General features: G+C 41.5%; 1 long non-coding RNA gene across 1 annotated transcript; it reads right to left on the reverse strand.

Moving 5' to 3' along the window:
- Nucleotides 1-8,861: 8,861 nt before the first annotated feature.
- LOC138908670 (uncharacterized) lies at nucleotides 8,862-10,230 on the reverse strand. Its single transcript, XR_011415100.1, has 2 exons — nucleotides 9,865-10,230; nucleotides 8,862-9,157 (listed from the first exon to the last, which is right to left on the reverse strand). It is a non-coding gene; the product is annotated as an uncharacterized lncRNA (long non-coding RNA).
- Nucleotides 10,231-17,989: the final 7,759 nt, after the last annotated feature.

Raw genomic sequence — 17,989 nt, forward strand, 5'->3', positions numbered from 1 at the left:
GAAATTTGGTCACCCTCCTCCACTCATTGATAAATCAAATCGAGGTAAGGACTATAAATTTAACTTGGGACTGGCGCAACCGTATTATTACATGCTTGCAGGACGACGTACTCCCAGATGATAAAAAATAAGCCAAGAAACTTCGGATGCAAGCAGCCAGGTGCAACATTATCCAAAACGATCTGTACAAGATGATGTACGGCGGCCCTTAGCGAAATGCTTGGGCCCGAATCAAACTCGGCGTGTCCTAGAAAAAGTCCATGAGGGCCACTGCGGGGTTTATTCCGGTAACCGAGCTCTGGTCAGATGTCTCATACGAGCAGGTTACTACTGGCCTACTATGAAAAAAGAGGCCATAGATTTCGTAAAAAGATGCGAGCAATGCAAAAAAATACGCCCCAATGATCCACAAAGTAGGTGAGCAACTCCACTCGGTCACTTCCCCTTGGCCTTTCATCAAGTGGGGAATGGACATCATCGGCCCCCTCCCCGCAGGACGAGGTAATGTACGTTTCCTTTGGGTTTTAACTGACTATTTTTCTAAATGGGCAGAAGCAGGAGCATTCGCTCAGATACGCGAGCAGGAAGTGATCGCCTTCATATGGAAGAACATTGTGTGCCGCTTTGGCCTCTCCAAAGAGATCAGCTGCGACAACGGACCCCAATTCACTAGAAAAAAGGTTGCCGAATTTTTCAAAAAATGGCATATCAAAAGAATACTCTCCACCCCATACCACCCCGCGGGCAACGGGCAATCAGTGTCCTCCAATAAATCAATACTGAACATCATGAAGAAAAAGCTCGAGGACGCCAAGGGACTTTGGACAGAACTAATGCCAGAAGTGTTATGGGCCTACCGCACAACACCAAAGACGAGCACATGAGAAATGCCCTAATCGTTAGTCTATAGGACTGACACAGTAATAGCAGTCGAAGTTGGAGAACCCAGTTTGAGATACTCACATGAGAGCGGGCCGAGGAATGACGAAAATAGAAGTCAAGACTTCGACGAAGCTGAAAAACGGAGAGACATGGACTACATAAGGATGATCGCCCAAAAACAATAGGCTTGACATTACTACAACAAAAAGGCCAAGATCAGACCACTCAAAGTCGGGGACTACATGCTAAAGGCCAAAACACAAGCAAGCCAAGACCCGCGGGAGGGCAAACTGGGAACAAATTGGGACGGCCCATACAAAATCACAGCAACAGCAAGCAAATGGTCATTTTAACTAGAAACAATGGAAGAAAAACAGCTACCAAACAACTAGAACGTCGCCCACCTCAAGTACTTCAACTTTTAAGAACAAGTGTCCTCCATGTCATACTCTTTTTCCCTCACTTGAGTTTTGTCCCAATTGGGTTTTATCAAGGAGGTTTTTAATGAGGCGATAAGGGGGACACTTCAAGTCGAAGTGCAGACAAAAAGATATAGTTCATTGCTCAACCTCTCGACATATTTCTAGGCCGCCCAATGAAGGGACTAGATAGACCGGGACTGGAATGCCAACACAAAAAATATGTAAATTTCTCCAAGTATGAGCAAAACACAAATGTACGTTCGCCAGAATATTATCTCAGCATCTACCCGGCCCACGACCGCAATTGAATAAACTACATTCGACCTCGTTCGAATTAAAAGACATTTGACCTCGGTCGAATTAAAAAACATTCGACCTCGCTCGAATTAAAAAAAAATATTTGACCTCGTTCGAATTAAAAGACATTCGACCTCGCTCGAATTAAAAGAACTTTCAACCTTGTTAGAATTAAAAGACATTCGACCTCGTTCGAATTATAAAATATTCAACCTCTCTCAAATTAAAAAAAAAACATCCGACCTCGTTCGAATTAAAACACATTCGACCTCGCTCGAATTAAAAGGCATTTGACCTCACTCGAAATAAAAGACATTCGACACCGCTCTAATTAAAAAAACATTCGACCCCGTTCGAATTAAAAGACATTCGACCTCGTTCGAATTAAAAGACATTCAACCTCGTTCGAAATAAAAAACATTCGACCTCGTTCAAATTAAAAGACATTCGACCTCACTCGAATTAAAAAGCATTCGACCTTGCTCGAATTAAAAGACATTCGACCTCGCTCGAATTAAAAACATTCGACCTTGTTCGAATCAAATAATATCGACCTCGCTCGAATTCACATTCAGCTTCGTTCAGGTCAACTGCGGTTTATATTTTACTTCGTTCGAATTAAGCGTATACGGCCCTCGGCCATTGTTGGGTTTAGGTTACGTTCGACCTCGCTTATATTAACTAAGTTACGTTTCAAACTAAGCTCAGGCTATGTCTGACTTCGTTCGACAACACTTATTGGCCCCAGGTCACGACTACCAAGTTCGGCATTTGAACTCGTTCAATATACAAACCGAGATTCTACAACTAAAAGCAGCCAAATGGCAGAATTAAGGAAAAGAACATACAAGCTCCAACAGAACAAAATAATATTTGATACATTCAAAATTCATTACAAAGGGCTAATACAAATGCCCATAAAAAGTGTACACAAAATTCACAACAAAAAAAACAACAATCACTCGCCACTTGATCCAATAACATCATCCCCACCATCGCCATCGCCATCGCCATCAGGATACTCGTCATTGTACCAAGTGTCCTGCTCAATCCCGTCCACATCATCCTCGTCGTCACCGGCCACGGGAGTAGCAGAGTCATAGCCACAAGCAATCCGAGTTGCACCCACCTTCGTACGAGCATCCTTAAAGTCAGCTTTAAGAGCTTTCCCAACCATCATCAAACTTTTAAATATATCTAATTGAGCCTCGGCGTGGATCCACTTCTCATATAAATCCTGTGGGACATCAGGAAAAGCAGAAGCATGGGAGGAAGACGGTTGAGTAATAATTGTGATTTCTCGGCCTCGAGAATAAATACTTGGTTGCCAAGGCTAGAAACCTCTTTTTCTAGCTCCCTTATCCGTTCATCAAGCCGAGATTCTCTAAGTTTAGCCGTCTCTAAATTGTTTTCCCGCTCGGACCGAAGAACACGGATTACAGTCTCCAAAGCCTCTACTTTTACTGAAGCTACCAGCCTAGCCAACTCGGCCTTATCCCAGTTAGCTGTCCTCTTAACTATCTCGGCCACTTTTTAGGCAACCTCGCCACCAAAAGCCTTCGCCCTTACCGAACATTGTTCAAGCTCAGCCCTGCAGAGAAAGCACTTGAGCCTGAAGGTCCGCGCATTGAGCCTCCACTCCCCTGCTCACCTCAAGCTCCTCTTCTTTGTCCCTGAGCGCCCCTTCAAGGATGTTGCATTTGCTTATGACCTTCATTAGCTTATTGTCTTTGTGCTTCATCTCGTCCCGGATAGCGTGGAAGTTGCCACTCTCGCTGAACAGCCTATAGATCTCACGATACTCACTGCGGTATTCACGGTACTTCTTATCCATCCTCTTGAAAATAGTTTTATGCCTCTCCTCTCGATGAGCACTCTCAATCTCCAAGATAATGGTCTAAAAAAAAGAGAAGAAAAAGAGGAAGAAAATCAGTCTACCAAAAATAGTGTGTTAAGATACGGAGACTAAAAAGGTTGGAAAACTTACTCTAAGGGCGAGGCAGGCTATGCCCGATGATAGGGCGACATCGTTCAGCAACTCGAGGGTCTTACCCTCCACATCGGAGCAAAGGGGACCCAAGGAATGGACCACATCTTCAGTGTTCACCAGCAGGTCACGGTCCATGGGGACCACGGTGGTACGAGTGGCCCCTTCCAACCTCACTTCCACCCAAATGAACCCCTCACTCAGTATCCACACCTCATTGGGGTCAATATCAGAGCCGGTTTCATAGCCGTCCTCGGCAATACCTTTGCGTCTCACCTCTGCCGATGAGGGAACATCAACCGGTATCGAGGATGACGACTCACTTTTCAGTATGCTATCGCCGACCTCCACAGATGGCCCTCCAACTTCAACCTCAACTTCAAGAAAGGGTGCACCTTCCACCACTCCCATTGACAACGGAACTCCAGATGACAGATTCACGTCACTTTCAGTTGCAGCAATGGTCGGCTCATAGTCATCCCTTGTAGAGTCCACTGCTCGAACTGTACCGTCGCCAACATCCACCGATCTCCTTTTTCGTAGATTCAAGTCTTTCCCACTTGGCGATGACTCATCTACTAAATGTAGTACATTAAAAGCCAATGTCCTAGATGCTGAGGCCGCTGATGGCTGAGCTGATCTCGCCAACACCGAAGATCGAACGGAGGCAGATGACCGGGCAGGCTTGGTCGTGGTTACAGCTGAGACAAATTCCATTGTAGCGGTCGCCTGGAAATATGCATGAGTAGGAGCTCCCGACTTCCTTGGACCTCCCCGTGCTGACAACAAAAGGGAGAAAAAAGGTTGGGATCAACCCCCACAAAGATAAAAGGTGATCTATCAGAAAAACTCAACGACGAAGACATAAGCAAACTTACCAGGAAGCTTGGGCCTGAACTTATTGCGGAAGGCCGACCATTCATGAATCCCCACTGTATGAGGAAGGACTCGGCTAACCTCACTCGTGAATATCCTCAACCAAAGGAGGGGGTTCACCCTCCATGTAACGACCCACCGATCATTTTGAGCCTTAGCGCATCATTCAGTAGTATGAGGCCGTGAGTAGCTTCACTTCAGGTATTATGACTTGTACGCGTGGTCGGAATTTAATTTCGGGAAGTTCGGAGTTGATTTGGAAAGAAAATTCTAATTTCGAGAGCCTTAAGTTGGAGGAATTGACTAAGGTGTGAATTTTGAGTAAATGACCTCGAAATCAGGATTTGAAGGTCCCAACAGGTTCGTATGATGATTTTGGACTTGGGCGTATGTCCAAATCAGGTTTTGGATGACACAGGAGCGTTTCGTCACCTGTTGTGGAAAGCTGGTATTTTGGAAGGATTTCATAAATTTGGGTTGAAGTGTATTTTAATGTTATTAATGTCCATTTGAGATTGTGAGTCTGGGAATAGCTCCGTATAGTGATTCTGGTATTGGGAGCGTGTCCAGATGTGGACTTGGAGGTCCGTAGGTCATTTTGAGGTCATTTGGCTAAAGCTGGAATTTGAAGGTTTTTTGAGAAGTTTAACCGGGAGTGGACTTTTAGATATCGGAGTCGGATTCTAATTCCGGAATTTGGAGTAGGTCCGTAATGTCAATTATGTCTTGTGTGCAGAATTTGAGGTCAATCGGACGTGATTTGATAGGTTTCGGCATCGATTGTAGAAGTTTGGAATTTCAAAGTTCATTAAGCTTTAGTTGGGGCGTGATTCATGATTTTGATATTTTTTGATGTGATTTGAAGGCCCGACAAAGTTCGTAATGTGTTTTGGAATGTGTTGGTATAATTAGTTGAGGCCCCGAGAGCCTCGGGTGGATTCCGGGTGGCCAACGGATTGAGTTTTGACTTAGAAGATGTGTTGAAGCAGTTGTCACCTTGTGTAACCGCACCTGCGAGGTTTGGGCTGCAGGTGCGGAGCCGCAAAAGCGGCCATGGGGGTCGCAAAAGCGATTTTGGCTGGGGAAGGCTCAGACCGCAGATGCGGTCGAGTTCCGCAGAAGCGGGACCACACCTACGCAAGTGGAGCCGCAGAAGCTTGGGCGCAGATGCACAACATGGGCCGCAGAAGCGGATTTCGCCTAGCTTGGATGGAACTGCACCTGCGATGGATTTTCTGCAGGTGCGGCTGTAAGCGAAAATCGCTTGGGCAGTGAGGATTTTAAAAGACGGGATTTGGCTATTTTTCCTCTATTTTTCATTTGGTTGGGCAATTTTTGGAGCTCTTGGAAGGGAGATTTTCGTCATTTATATCAAGGTAAGTGGTTCCCACCTATTGCAAGTTAAATACTTGGATTATATATGGATTTAGACATGAAAATTTGTAGAAATTTGAGATTTTAAGAAGAAAACCTAAAAATTGGTATTTTTGGATTTGGACCACGAATTGGGCATGAAATTTGGAATAAATTATATATTTAAGTTTGTGGTGTTATTGATAAAAGTTTATCTTCAAAAATTTTCAGAATCCGGACTCGTGGCCCAGAGGGTTGATTTATCGACATTTCGAGCGGAGTTGGGAATTTGCTTAAATTGATTTGTTGTGAGTATTAGAGTATATTTTTATGGGTTTGCACATTGTTTGGCTAGTTTTGGAGCGATGGGCATCGGTTTGAAGTGATAGGGTGGCGTTGGAGCCGGTTATGGAACTTCGGAGCGAGGTAAGTCTCTTGTCTAACCCTGTGAGGGGAAAATTACCCCTAGGTGTTGTAATTGAAGTGTGCTACTTGTTGTGGGGGCTACATACGCGTGAGGTGACAAGAGTCCGTACGTAGCTACATTCATGTTATTGTCCGGGTAGACTTAGGCTCACATCATGCTATAGATATACTATTTGAGCAGTCTCTTGTCTATTAAATTCCTATATTTGACATTACTACACGATACTAGACTTGCTATTGTCTGTCTTCACAATTTTTATGATTAGTCACGAAATAATTGTACTCCTCTTGCGAAATGCTTTCCGCGATATATATAAGTTTCATTGAAGAGTTTTCGTTAAATAAATTATAACTCACACGTTTATTCGTGAGTGGGGTCAAGAAACCGTCAAAACTTCTTATTCTAATGGGATCGGGCTGTTCTCCTCGGCAGGACTTTGTATTTCACTCTTATGGGATCGGGTCATTCGCCGCGGTAGGATTTATGTACCACATTCTCATGGGAGCGGGCCGTTAGCTTCGACAGTTTAATAGATGCATCTATGGTTCGTGCCGTTCGACCCTCAGTAGTGCACATTTTTGAATATTTATGTTGGATCGGGCCGTACGCTTCGGCATTTCCTATATCATATCCTCAGGGAATCGTGCGTAATATTTGGCAAGAAGCCAATGTGTCTGTGAGTTTTCCCGATTTGAGTTATGACAATCTATCTGATGAGATCCACTATATATATATATATAAATGCTCCGGTTAAGGAGAAAATTTCTAATGGAGAGCTTGAGTTCCTCGTAAAGAGGGGGGATTTGTACCACGTGATTTATACTTATTTATCTCATTTAGTTACTCTGCCTCATATTTACTTATCTCTTTATTGTACCTGATGTTATTGGACCACTAGTGAGTGTAGATGCGACCCCTCGTCACTACTCCTCCGGAGTTAGGCTAGATACTTACTGGGTACACGTTGATTACGTACTCATACTACACTTGCTGCACATTTTTGTGCTGGCACATCTATGACTAGTGGTCTAGTGAGAGCAGAGGCGTGTATGCATGCAGGGAATTACGTGAGCTGTATTCCATATTATGACCCGCAGCCGGCAGAGTCTCCTTCAGAGTATTTATATTTCTCCTATCCAAATTTGTATTCTGGACAGATAATGTATTTTATTTTACATTCCTAGTTAATACTCATGCACTTGTGACACTGAGTTTTGGGGTGATTATGGGTTCTCCTGTATTGAAATTGTTAAAAATATTATTATTTACTCTGTAAATTCCATTTTTACTATTTAATTGAAGGTAATATGATTTCAAAAATATTAAAATGAGAACCGTATTAAATATTTATTTTTGGCTTGCCTGACAACGGTATCCGACACCATCACGACCTTTAATGATTTTGGGCCGTGACACTCCGCTGCGTAAAAAGAGAAAAATAAGATACAGTAGAACCAAAGTCGACCAGCGGGAAGTGCAATGGAGGAAAAAGGAAGAAAGCCACTTACGAGTATAGTTCCAAAGCTCAGGAAACCCGTTTGCATTTGCTACCACGTCCTTAGTTTTTGACGTAGAAGTAGTTGAGCCAAAACAGGCGGTTGGCCTGGTCGTCCATTTTTACCACAAGACATTTGCTGCCCCCGTGGCGAAGATGTAGCATCGTTCCCATGTGAAAACTAGGGTCGAAGAGATGCATCAAATGGCGGATGGTCACCTCGACCCCAGCCAACTTCGCGAACTTTGAAATCATACGAATGAGCTTGTAAATATAGGATGAGAGTTGAGCCAGGTACACCCGATAGTAGCGGCAAAACTCTTCGGCCAGGGGAAGGATAGGGAAAGAATAACCTACATAGAAGGGGCATGCATAGAGGGCGCAGTACCCAAGGCGATGTATTTGCACCACGTCGTGCCCCGCAGGGATGAGGTCCATGTGGGCGGGAATTTTGAATTTGGCCCTAAACTCGACGATGGCCGCCTTTTTCATCAACGACTCCGAGATTTCGGCGTCATCTTCGGACAACTTTGAGAAGTCAGACCTAACCTTCTCCCTACGGGAAATTATTTCCTCTACCGTAGGAAAGTTGTCATCTTCAGCAACCATGGCCACCCCATCATCATGGGGAGGCATGCGCACTGCCAAGGGGACAGGATCAGGTACTCCCCCTGAATTAGAAGTTTTATTAACCATTTTTGCTCGTTTTTATATGGAGAAGATGCAAGCAGATATGAGGTATAAGTAGCAGAAGTTATCAGAATCGGTGAAAACGGGGATGCAAGGATGAAGGTAACAAAATCAAGAACAATGAAAGAAGAAGGAAGGAAGGAAGAGATGAAGATTCAGTATTTGAAAAGCACAAAGGATCAGGCAAAGGGTTTTTTGTCCCTATTTATAGAAACCCAGGCACCATAATCGAGAATACAAACTGTCTGTCACGCCCCAAACCTGGGGAGGCGTGGCTGGTACCCGGTGCCGTGCTGGCCCGAGCGAACCACTCTGTAACTCATGATCGTTCGACCAAAACTAGAACATACATAGGTCGAGTTGGCTGAACGCATTCCTTTTTGTAACTATCATGGGCCAACATGGCCACAACTCATAATATACAAGCGTAAGTGGGAAAACACTGTATCACATAAATATTTTTTTCTTAAAACATAAATACATATGGGCCATCAAGGCCTCTGACATACTGTACAAAATGAACCTCTGTCTACAAAGCCTCTAAGATTATTTGACATCAAATGGGATAGGGTACCGGCGTACCCATAAGTCTGTAGAAAAACTCTGACACGATGACTCATAGACTCGGCTGCACTGCGAATGAGGTGGAGTCTTATTGATCCTTCGCTGAATGCCAATTTCGTCTACTATGAGGGCTCGTCAAACTGATTCTACCCGTCTATCAGGACCTGCAGCACAACATGCAGCGTCCACAAATAAAACGGATATCAGTACGAATAATGTACTGAGTATGTAAGGCAGGAAAGCATAAGTAAGAACAGTAATGTAACCAGGGATAGAGAATATACAACCTGTGACATCTGGGTACCTCTGAGGACTACTGACATGAAATACATGATACATACATATATATACATAAACTTTTAAAACATACGCCTTTATGGGCATCACCATCATCATATCGTACCCGGCCGTAATAGGCTCGGTAAAACGTACCCGGCCATCATAGGGCTCGGTAGAATCGTACCCGACCACGTGGAGCTCGGTAAAACCCAACTGATCAGTGGTTGCACAATAGGTGCCGTACCCGGCCGACTATAGCGCGGCTCGGTAGAGTAAAATAGATACATATGTATGATGCATGCTGGACTCATTGGAATCACATTTTGAACCTTTCGGAGTGACGTAAGGTCGGTATCCTTCGTACACGTTATTAGGATTAACTCTTCATCAAGAATATTATAAGAATCAGAAACTACCAACAACATTGATAATATAAGAATAAAAGAAGTAACATCAATATCAATCGTTTCATAAGAAGGGCAGCAATATAAGTACTGCTAGCTTCTAAGAGTAGAGTATCTTTTGGAGTTCGTTCATTACATTATGTACAATCGGAGTCGTGCAAAAGAATGAAGGGGATAGCCTCACATACCTGAGCCGATTCTCTGGACAATCCCGCAAACACACAACGATTGCGACAAAACATGTAACGGCAAGAACAACGACAAAGGAAGGCGACCCAAACAACTTTCCCACCATCATTGAACAAAGCTATGCAGACACATCCAACATGGTAGGAAAAGATTACATGTCTAACACCTCAAATTGCTACTTCAGAACAGCTCAAAAATTAACCGGTTTGATTATAACACAAGAACAATTAACATTTATATCCACATGCATATAATCTCTTTCCACACCATGAACATATCCCAACTAAAGAAACCATTATAGCTATACAAGACTTGAAACAGATATTGGTGCAACCTAACTGAGCACCACGTTTTGCATTGCCACAGCTTACCTACATCTAAATGTGAAGTGTATAAGCTTCACATTAAGTCGGTCATCAGTCATAGAACAAGAGAACTGAGGCAAGTCTACATTATTCTTTTAATGGGTCAGTAGAGTATCCAAATGTTCACACATATGATTCACCGAGAAAGGTTGCTTCTATTCTTTAGAAATAGAGGTGTGGACCCCACTTGATAAGAATGAGTTTTTGTTTTGACCAATTCTCCTAATTATGCCACCTTGTTTCATGACTTAATAGTCATTATCACCAAAGTGACTTGCTGCCACGTTGGGGATGGTGTCCCCCTTAAACATTATCCACAATTCAATTATAAGTTAATTTCTCACTTAAAAATTAATAATTAACCAATTATTCACATAATTAAAAATTATCTCAAATTACTTAAAATACTACTCACTTTTAATACACATTATACATCTTACTATCATGATCATGTGGTATAAAATAAATACATACACTATTATTTAATTAAAACATCCATATAAAAATACACATATTTTCTCAACTTTATAATTTTCCTAATCTCATATAAAGAGTAAAAATTCTCGTACTCTTAATTCTTAAATTGGTAAAAAGATAACTTTCTTTTTCTTGTGAGAAAATAATTTCTATATTTACAATAAAGAAAATCTCATAAACTTTCTCATATTATGTGTATAATTTAAAACATATTCGAAAGTAGTAATACTAATAACTATATACACTCATATATTTTTTTCAAACTATTTTACAAAAATATTCCACTCAAAATACCATATCAAATGTATATATATCGGTATCAAGAATGTTAAACTTAAGGGGTGTAACACTGTCGATGCCCAGCACGAATATCAAAATGGCAAAGGCACCGAAAACGATGCAATACATCGGAAAAATACGTAATAATGACGCATGGTGTCATGACGTCATTCTGAATCGACGTAGCGGTAAGTTATGGCTCACGAAGCGCCACATTACCATCTCACCAAGAGCGTTACTACTCAACCTGCTCGCCTAAATCTCTCAACTATGACTAGCGAAGTCCGCTCATCGAGGTTGTATGAGAGACGACCCTGATAAGCAGAGGGACTAACTGTATGGGTCAAAATCTGCTTAAGGGCACTCGGTGCGAAGTACTTTTAGCCGAGGTCGACTAGTAACTAATAGGACTCATCGCCGAGAAGCCAATCATGGCCGCGGTCAAGTATCAGAAGAGGCAGTAACGGCTAGTTTAGTAATATGATCTTTAAGAGAATATTCCGTTGGATATTCTTTGTACTTGTACTTTTAGGGTTAATTGGAGGCATGTCCCTATAAACAGAAAGAGAGACAAGGTAAAAGCCATGTAATATTCTCGGATAAGAACAATCTTGATAAAGTAGACTCTCTCTCTCGATAAATACAAATACTACCTTTCTAAAGAGATTCGATTGTTTATTATTCTATACCTTTTCCATCAGATCCGAGAAAGGCCCCGATATTCTTATATTTGTCTGTCATTCATCATTGTCAGAAGGAGGAATCATCCACCTCATTCAATATTGGGTGAATCATTTTCCTTATTTACTGTAGTGTCATTTATTGTTATTTAATGCTTGATATTCCTCTTCCATTATTGATACTGAAAAATTAAACACACATTCCATTTAACTCCCTTTCAACGCTGTTCAACATTATCCACGTAGATCGATTATAGATCTGAAGTTATTATTATTAACTAGGCTTAACCCCTCATTACATAAAAATAATTAGTCTAACCAAAGGTTTATATTTTTTGGTCAAACAAAAGCTCTATTATTTTTAGTCAAATAAAAAAGTCTTAAGCAAAATAGTAATGAATTTCAAACAATGTATTTTTTATATTTTTTCTAGCTATTTATTTTACAGTGTATTTCTTCTTTTTCAAATAAATTTGTAAATTGTTTAACTGAAATTTCATTATTTTAAACAATAAAATAGATATATTAATGACCAAGTTTTTAAATGAGTTATCGATTGAAATTTTAAGAATATCAAATAGTTTCACTTTGAAAGGAAAGTAAAGAGGCAAAATTGGTGAGAAGATAAAAATTACACAATGTTTTATCGATAGTTTTTTTAGAGGAAACAAAAACTTATCTTCTATGTTTGTATTTTTTCTAATATTTTTGGTTCTTATTAGGAAAAAGATATTTAACATAAATTTATAATTTTTAGTTTATTTAGAAATTATAAATATTAGAAATGAGGAAAGATTTAATTACTAAACCTTTACTTGATAAAATTTTAAATATTAGAAAAATAATTAATGTAATGATCCAACCGGTCATTTTGACTTTTAGAATCCTGTTTTCCTAAATAAAAATCTCTGTATGTATTTTTATTAATTTATAACTTATGGGGAAGGTTGGTTCGGGATTTGGAAGTGTTCGGATTGAAATCGGAACACTTGGTTCCTTAAGTTGGCCTTAAAATGCTAAGTTTGACTTCGGTCAATATTTTAACAAAAATGACATCGGAATCGGGATTTGACGGTTCCAATAGCTTCGTATGGTGATTTTGGACTTAGAAGCGTTTTCAGAATTTTATTTGGAAGTCTGTAGTTATATTAGGTTTGAAATGGCTAAAACAAGAATTTAAGTTTAGAAGTTTGACCGGGGAGTTGACTTTTTGATATCGGGGTCGGAATCCAGTTCCGAAAATTTTCATAGCTATGCTATGTCATTTATGACTTGTGTGCATAATTTGAGGTCAATCGCACTTGATTTAATAGGTTTCGACACCAAATGTAGAAGTTGGAAATTTTATGTTTCATTAAGCTTTAATTGGAGTATGATTTGTGATTTTAGCGTTGTTTGATGTGATTTGAGGGTTCGACTAAGTTCGTATGATATTTTAGGACTTATTGGTATATTTGGTTGGGGTCCTGAGGGGCTCGGGTGAGTTTTGGACATCTAACGGAGCATTTTTGGCCTTTGGGAGACTGCTGACAGCTGCTGGTATTTTTCTTTTGATCTCCTTATACGCGACCGCGTAAGTTTGTCTGCGATCGCGTAGGGTAATTTGGGCAGAGGTGATTTTGTTCTAAGCGATCGCGTGAATGGGGTTGCGATCGCGTAGGCTTAATTTGGGTAGCTGGAAATTTATTCTATGCGATCGCGTGGGCACGCCCGCGATCGTGTAGGTTGGGCGAGCTGCGTTATGCGAAAGTGTGGCTAAGGCCGCGTTCGCGAAGAGGAACAGAATGAGGAGTTGGGCCACGCGCTTAATGCATCGCGATCGCGTGAGATGGTTCGTGATCGCGTAGGTTTGCGGAGTCAGTGCTTCGCGATCACGTGGGACTTTCTGCGATCGCGTAGAGTTAATTTTGGGAAGTGTTGAAATTGTTCTTCGCGATCGCGTGAGGAAGTTCGCGATCGCGTTGAAGAAATCACTGGGCAGAGAGTTTAAGTTCTGAAAATGGGACTTCGTCCCATTTTTCATTTTTACAGATTTGGAGCTCGGATTGAGGTGATTTTTGGGAGAGTTTCAGAGAAAACAACGGGGTAAGTGTTCTTAACTCAATATTGGTTAAATTAGCCAAATCCATCACTGTTTTTATCATTTAATTGGTGAATTAAGTTGGAAAAGTTTGAAAATCCTCTTGGATAGATTTGAAGATTTGAGGGCCGAATTGTTATTGGAATTTAGTAATTTTAGTATGGGTAGACTCGCGGTTGAATGGACGTTAATATTTCGTAACTTTCGCCGGATTCCGAGATGTGGGCCCCACAAACGATTTTTGAGTTAATTTCGGATTTTTATTGAAAAATACAGTATTTTCTTATGAAATTGATTCCTATAATTTTTAGTGATTGTATCGAATTATTTTGGCTAGATTCGAGCCATTCAGAGTTGGATAATCGAGGAAAAGGCCTACTATTAGATTAAATCGGAGCAAGTTAAGGTAAGTCTCTTGTCTAATCTTATGAGGGAAAAATGACCTCATAGGTGATTAAATTAATAATTGTTGCTAATTGTGGGGTCTACGTACGCACGAGGTGACGAAAGTCCATGCGTAGCTACTATTTATGCTAAAAGTCTGGGTAGTTTAGGACTCAAATCATGAATTACTTGTATAAATTATATTCTTTGTTTTATATATATATATATATATATATATATATATATATATATATATATATATATATATATATGTGAATTGTTAGGGAAAATTATTAAAAGATGAAAATCTCATATGCTTAATTTTTCTGTTTAAATTAATTAATTGTTAAAAGAAATTATTCATCCCCTTGAATTAATCTTATAATAAATATACTCTCCTTCCGGAGGTACATAAGAAAATGTCCTCCTTTCTTATGGAGCGGGTTGAACGCCTCGGCAGGATAGATGTATCTATGGATCGTGCCGCACGTCCCTTGGCAGTGTACATGACACTCTGGATCGGGCCGTATGACCTCGGCAAAAATTGTGTCTAATAATAATAATTACACGATACCTTGATATTTTAAATTGCAGTTTGTGAATTTAATTAATAGATTGGAAATTGTTGCATTTGAAGGAATTTAGTTATTTCTGTTTGTTAAATAAAGTTATTATTAACTCCGTGAATCATGTTGATTTAAATATTCTAGTTTTTATTTCAATTATTATTATTGACCCACAGTGAGTGTCAAAGTCGGCCATCTTGTCTGTACCTCTTCGAGATTAGGCTTGATACTTACTGGGTACACGTTGTTTACGTACTCATACTACACTTGCTGCACTTTTGTGCAGGACCTGAGACAGGTGCTATAGTTGGACCTATCGGCGCGCACCCGCGTTATCCGGAGGCTTAGTGGTGAGCTGCTTTCTGAGCCATTCTGCAACAACTAGTGCCTCTTCCTGAATTTTTATTCTGTCTATTTCATTCCAGACTGTAATTATAATTTTTGTATAATCTACTAGATTCTCATACACTTGTGACACCAGGTCTTGGCACACACACTGGCAGAATTTGGATTTGTATTATTTCTTAAATTTAAATTAATCGGTATCTTTTCTATTTTTTTTAATATTGCTAGTAAAATAATAAAATTACTTAGAAAATTATTCTGAAAATAATTGATATATGTTTATCTTATTAGTTGGCTTGCCTAGCTGTAGTGTTGGGCGCATCACAATCTTTAAGTGAAATTGGGTCGTGACAACATGGTATTAGAGCACTAGGTTCACGTAGGTCTCATAAGTTAGACCTAATAGAGTCTTGTGGATCGGTACGGAGACGTCTGTACTTATCTTCGAGAGGTTATAGGGTGTTAGGAAACTACATTTCTTGATATTCCATCGTGCAATTGATGTAGTACTAAATATCTTTCTCTTATTCTCTCACAGATGGTGAGAACGCGCTCTAATGAGGTTCCAGACCAAGGAAGAGCTACTCCCCAAGTTGCTAGAGGTCGAGACAGAGGCCGAGGGAGGGCTCCAGCTTATAGTAGGGGGCAAGGATGTCCCAGGACTGTTCCAGTTATGCCGCCAGTGGGTCCAACAGAGAATCCCATTATTGAGGAACAGGGTGAGATGCCTGTGGCAGAGCCAACTCCGGTGGATTTCCTGCACCGGGATTTCAGGATATTATCGGTCGTATGCTGCGGTTCATGGACACTATGACTCAGGCCGGTTTATTTTCGGCAGACCCAGCCACATCTCAGGCAGGAGGGGGAGCACAGACCCCTACCGCGCAGGCTCATGGGCAAGCAACTGCTGTATATCAGACCCAGGGTGCACTACCCGTGGGTGGAGCCCAGCCAGTTGCAGCAGCTACACCTGAGCCTAGGCCAGCTGCAGCCGCTGATCCGCAGAAACTATTGGACAGATGGACTATACTACATCCTCCTGTCTTTGAGGGTGAGCGACATGAGGATACCTAGGATTTCATTGATCGATGCAAGGATAGACTGTACAACATGAGGATAATGGAGTCTCATGGGGTTGACTTTGTTACTTTTCAGCTAGAGGGCAGGGCCCGTAGATGGTGGAAGTCTTATATTCTTGGAAGACCTTCAGATTCTCCTCCCATGACTTGGGATAGGTTCACCCGTATCTTCCTGGACAAGTATATTCCACCTTCCTAGAGGGAAGAGTTACGGTTTCAGTTTGAGCAGCTTCAGCAGGGTCAAATGTCAGTGACCGATTATGAGGCGAGGTTCTCTGAATTATCTCGACATGCACTTATGATACTCCCTAGTGAGGCGGTGAGAGTGCGGAGGTTTGTTATGGGTTTACATACTGGCATTCATGCCATTATGGCTCGAGAGGTTGAGATGGGTACTTCTTATAAGCTAGTCGTGGAGATAGCCCGGAGGATTGAGGGTGTGCGTCAGCGTAGCCGAGAGCAGGTTACTAGAGATAAGCGGTTTAGGTATTCTGGAGAGTTTAGAGGTGCTCCATCTGGGGGCAGAGGTTAGTTCGTGAGAGGGTAGTCCAGTAGGTCCCCATATCCAGCACCACCGCCTCCTCACGGTCCTCCAGTGCGACCTTATTTCAGTGCTATACCAGAGAGTTATTACCTCCCACCAGCTATTCAGGATTCTTCCAGTGGGTATTCAGGTCACCAGGGCCAGATTCTTAGTCAGCAGCCCATTGTACCGAAAAGTTGTTACGAGTGCGGGGATCCCAGTCACATACGGAGATTCTGCCCCAGGCTTCGGCGTAGACTAGTGTAGCAAGGTCAGTAGCCTATGATTACCGCACTAGTTGCTCTACCAGTCGTCCGATCACCAAGAGGTGGAGGAAAGGTGGGTAGGGGTTGTCCTAGAGGTAGAGGTAAGTCAAACGAAGGTCAGCCAGTTGGAGCTCCAGCTCAATTTTATGCTTTTCGGGCCAGACCAGATGCAGAGGCCTCAGATGCCGTGATTACAACTATTATTTCTATTTGCGGAAAAGATGCCTCCGTTTTATTTGATCCAGGATCTACATATTCCTATGTGTCATCTCTATTTGCTCAATTTCTGGGTGTTTCTCGTGAGTCCTTGAGTACTCCTGTTTATGTGTCCACTCCTATGGGCGATTTTGTTGTTGTGAATCGGATCTACCAGTCCTGTATTATTACACTCTGTGGTTATGAAACTAGAGCAGATCTCTTATTGCTTGAGATGATCGATTTTGAAATTATCCTAGGCATGGACTGGTTATCTCCATATCACGCCATCCTAGATTGCCATGCCAAGGCTGTTACCTTGGCTATTCCAGCATTGCCTAGGCTGGAGTGGAAGGGTCCGTCTGTTAGTTCATTTAATCGAGTTATTTCTTTTATGAAGGCTCAACACATGGTTGAGAAGGGTTATTTATCTTATCTAGCCTATGTTCGGGATACTACTACAGAGACTCCGGCTATTGATTCAGTGCTTGTAGTTCGGGAGTTCTCCGATGTATTTCCTTCAGATCTTCCAGGTGTGCCACCTGATCGTGATATTGATTTCTGTATTGACTTGGCTCCAGATACCCAGCCTATATCTATCCCAACATATCGCATGGCTCCGAAAGAATTGAAAGAATTGAAAGAACAACTTGAGGAGTTACTAGCCAAAGGGTTTGTCTGACCGAGTGTATCGCCTTGGGGTGCACCAGTATTATTTGTGAAGAAGAAGGATGGAACAATGCGAATGTGTATTGATTATCATTAATTGAACAAAGTCACTATTAAGAATAAGTACCCATTGCCACGTATTGATGATCTATTTGACCAATTGCAGGGTTCTAGGGTGTTCTCTAAGATCGACTTGAGGTCGGGGTTCCATCAATT

This window comes from Nicotiana tomentosiformis, chromosome 1, assembly GCF_000390325.3.
Source record: "Nicotiana tomentosiformis chromosome 1, ASM39032v3, whole genome shotgun sequence".
NCBI lineage: Eukaryota > Viridiplantae > Streptophyta > Magnoliopsida > Solanales > Solanaceae > Nicotiana > Nicotiana tomentosiformis.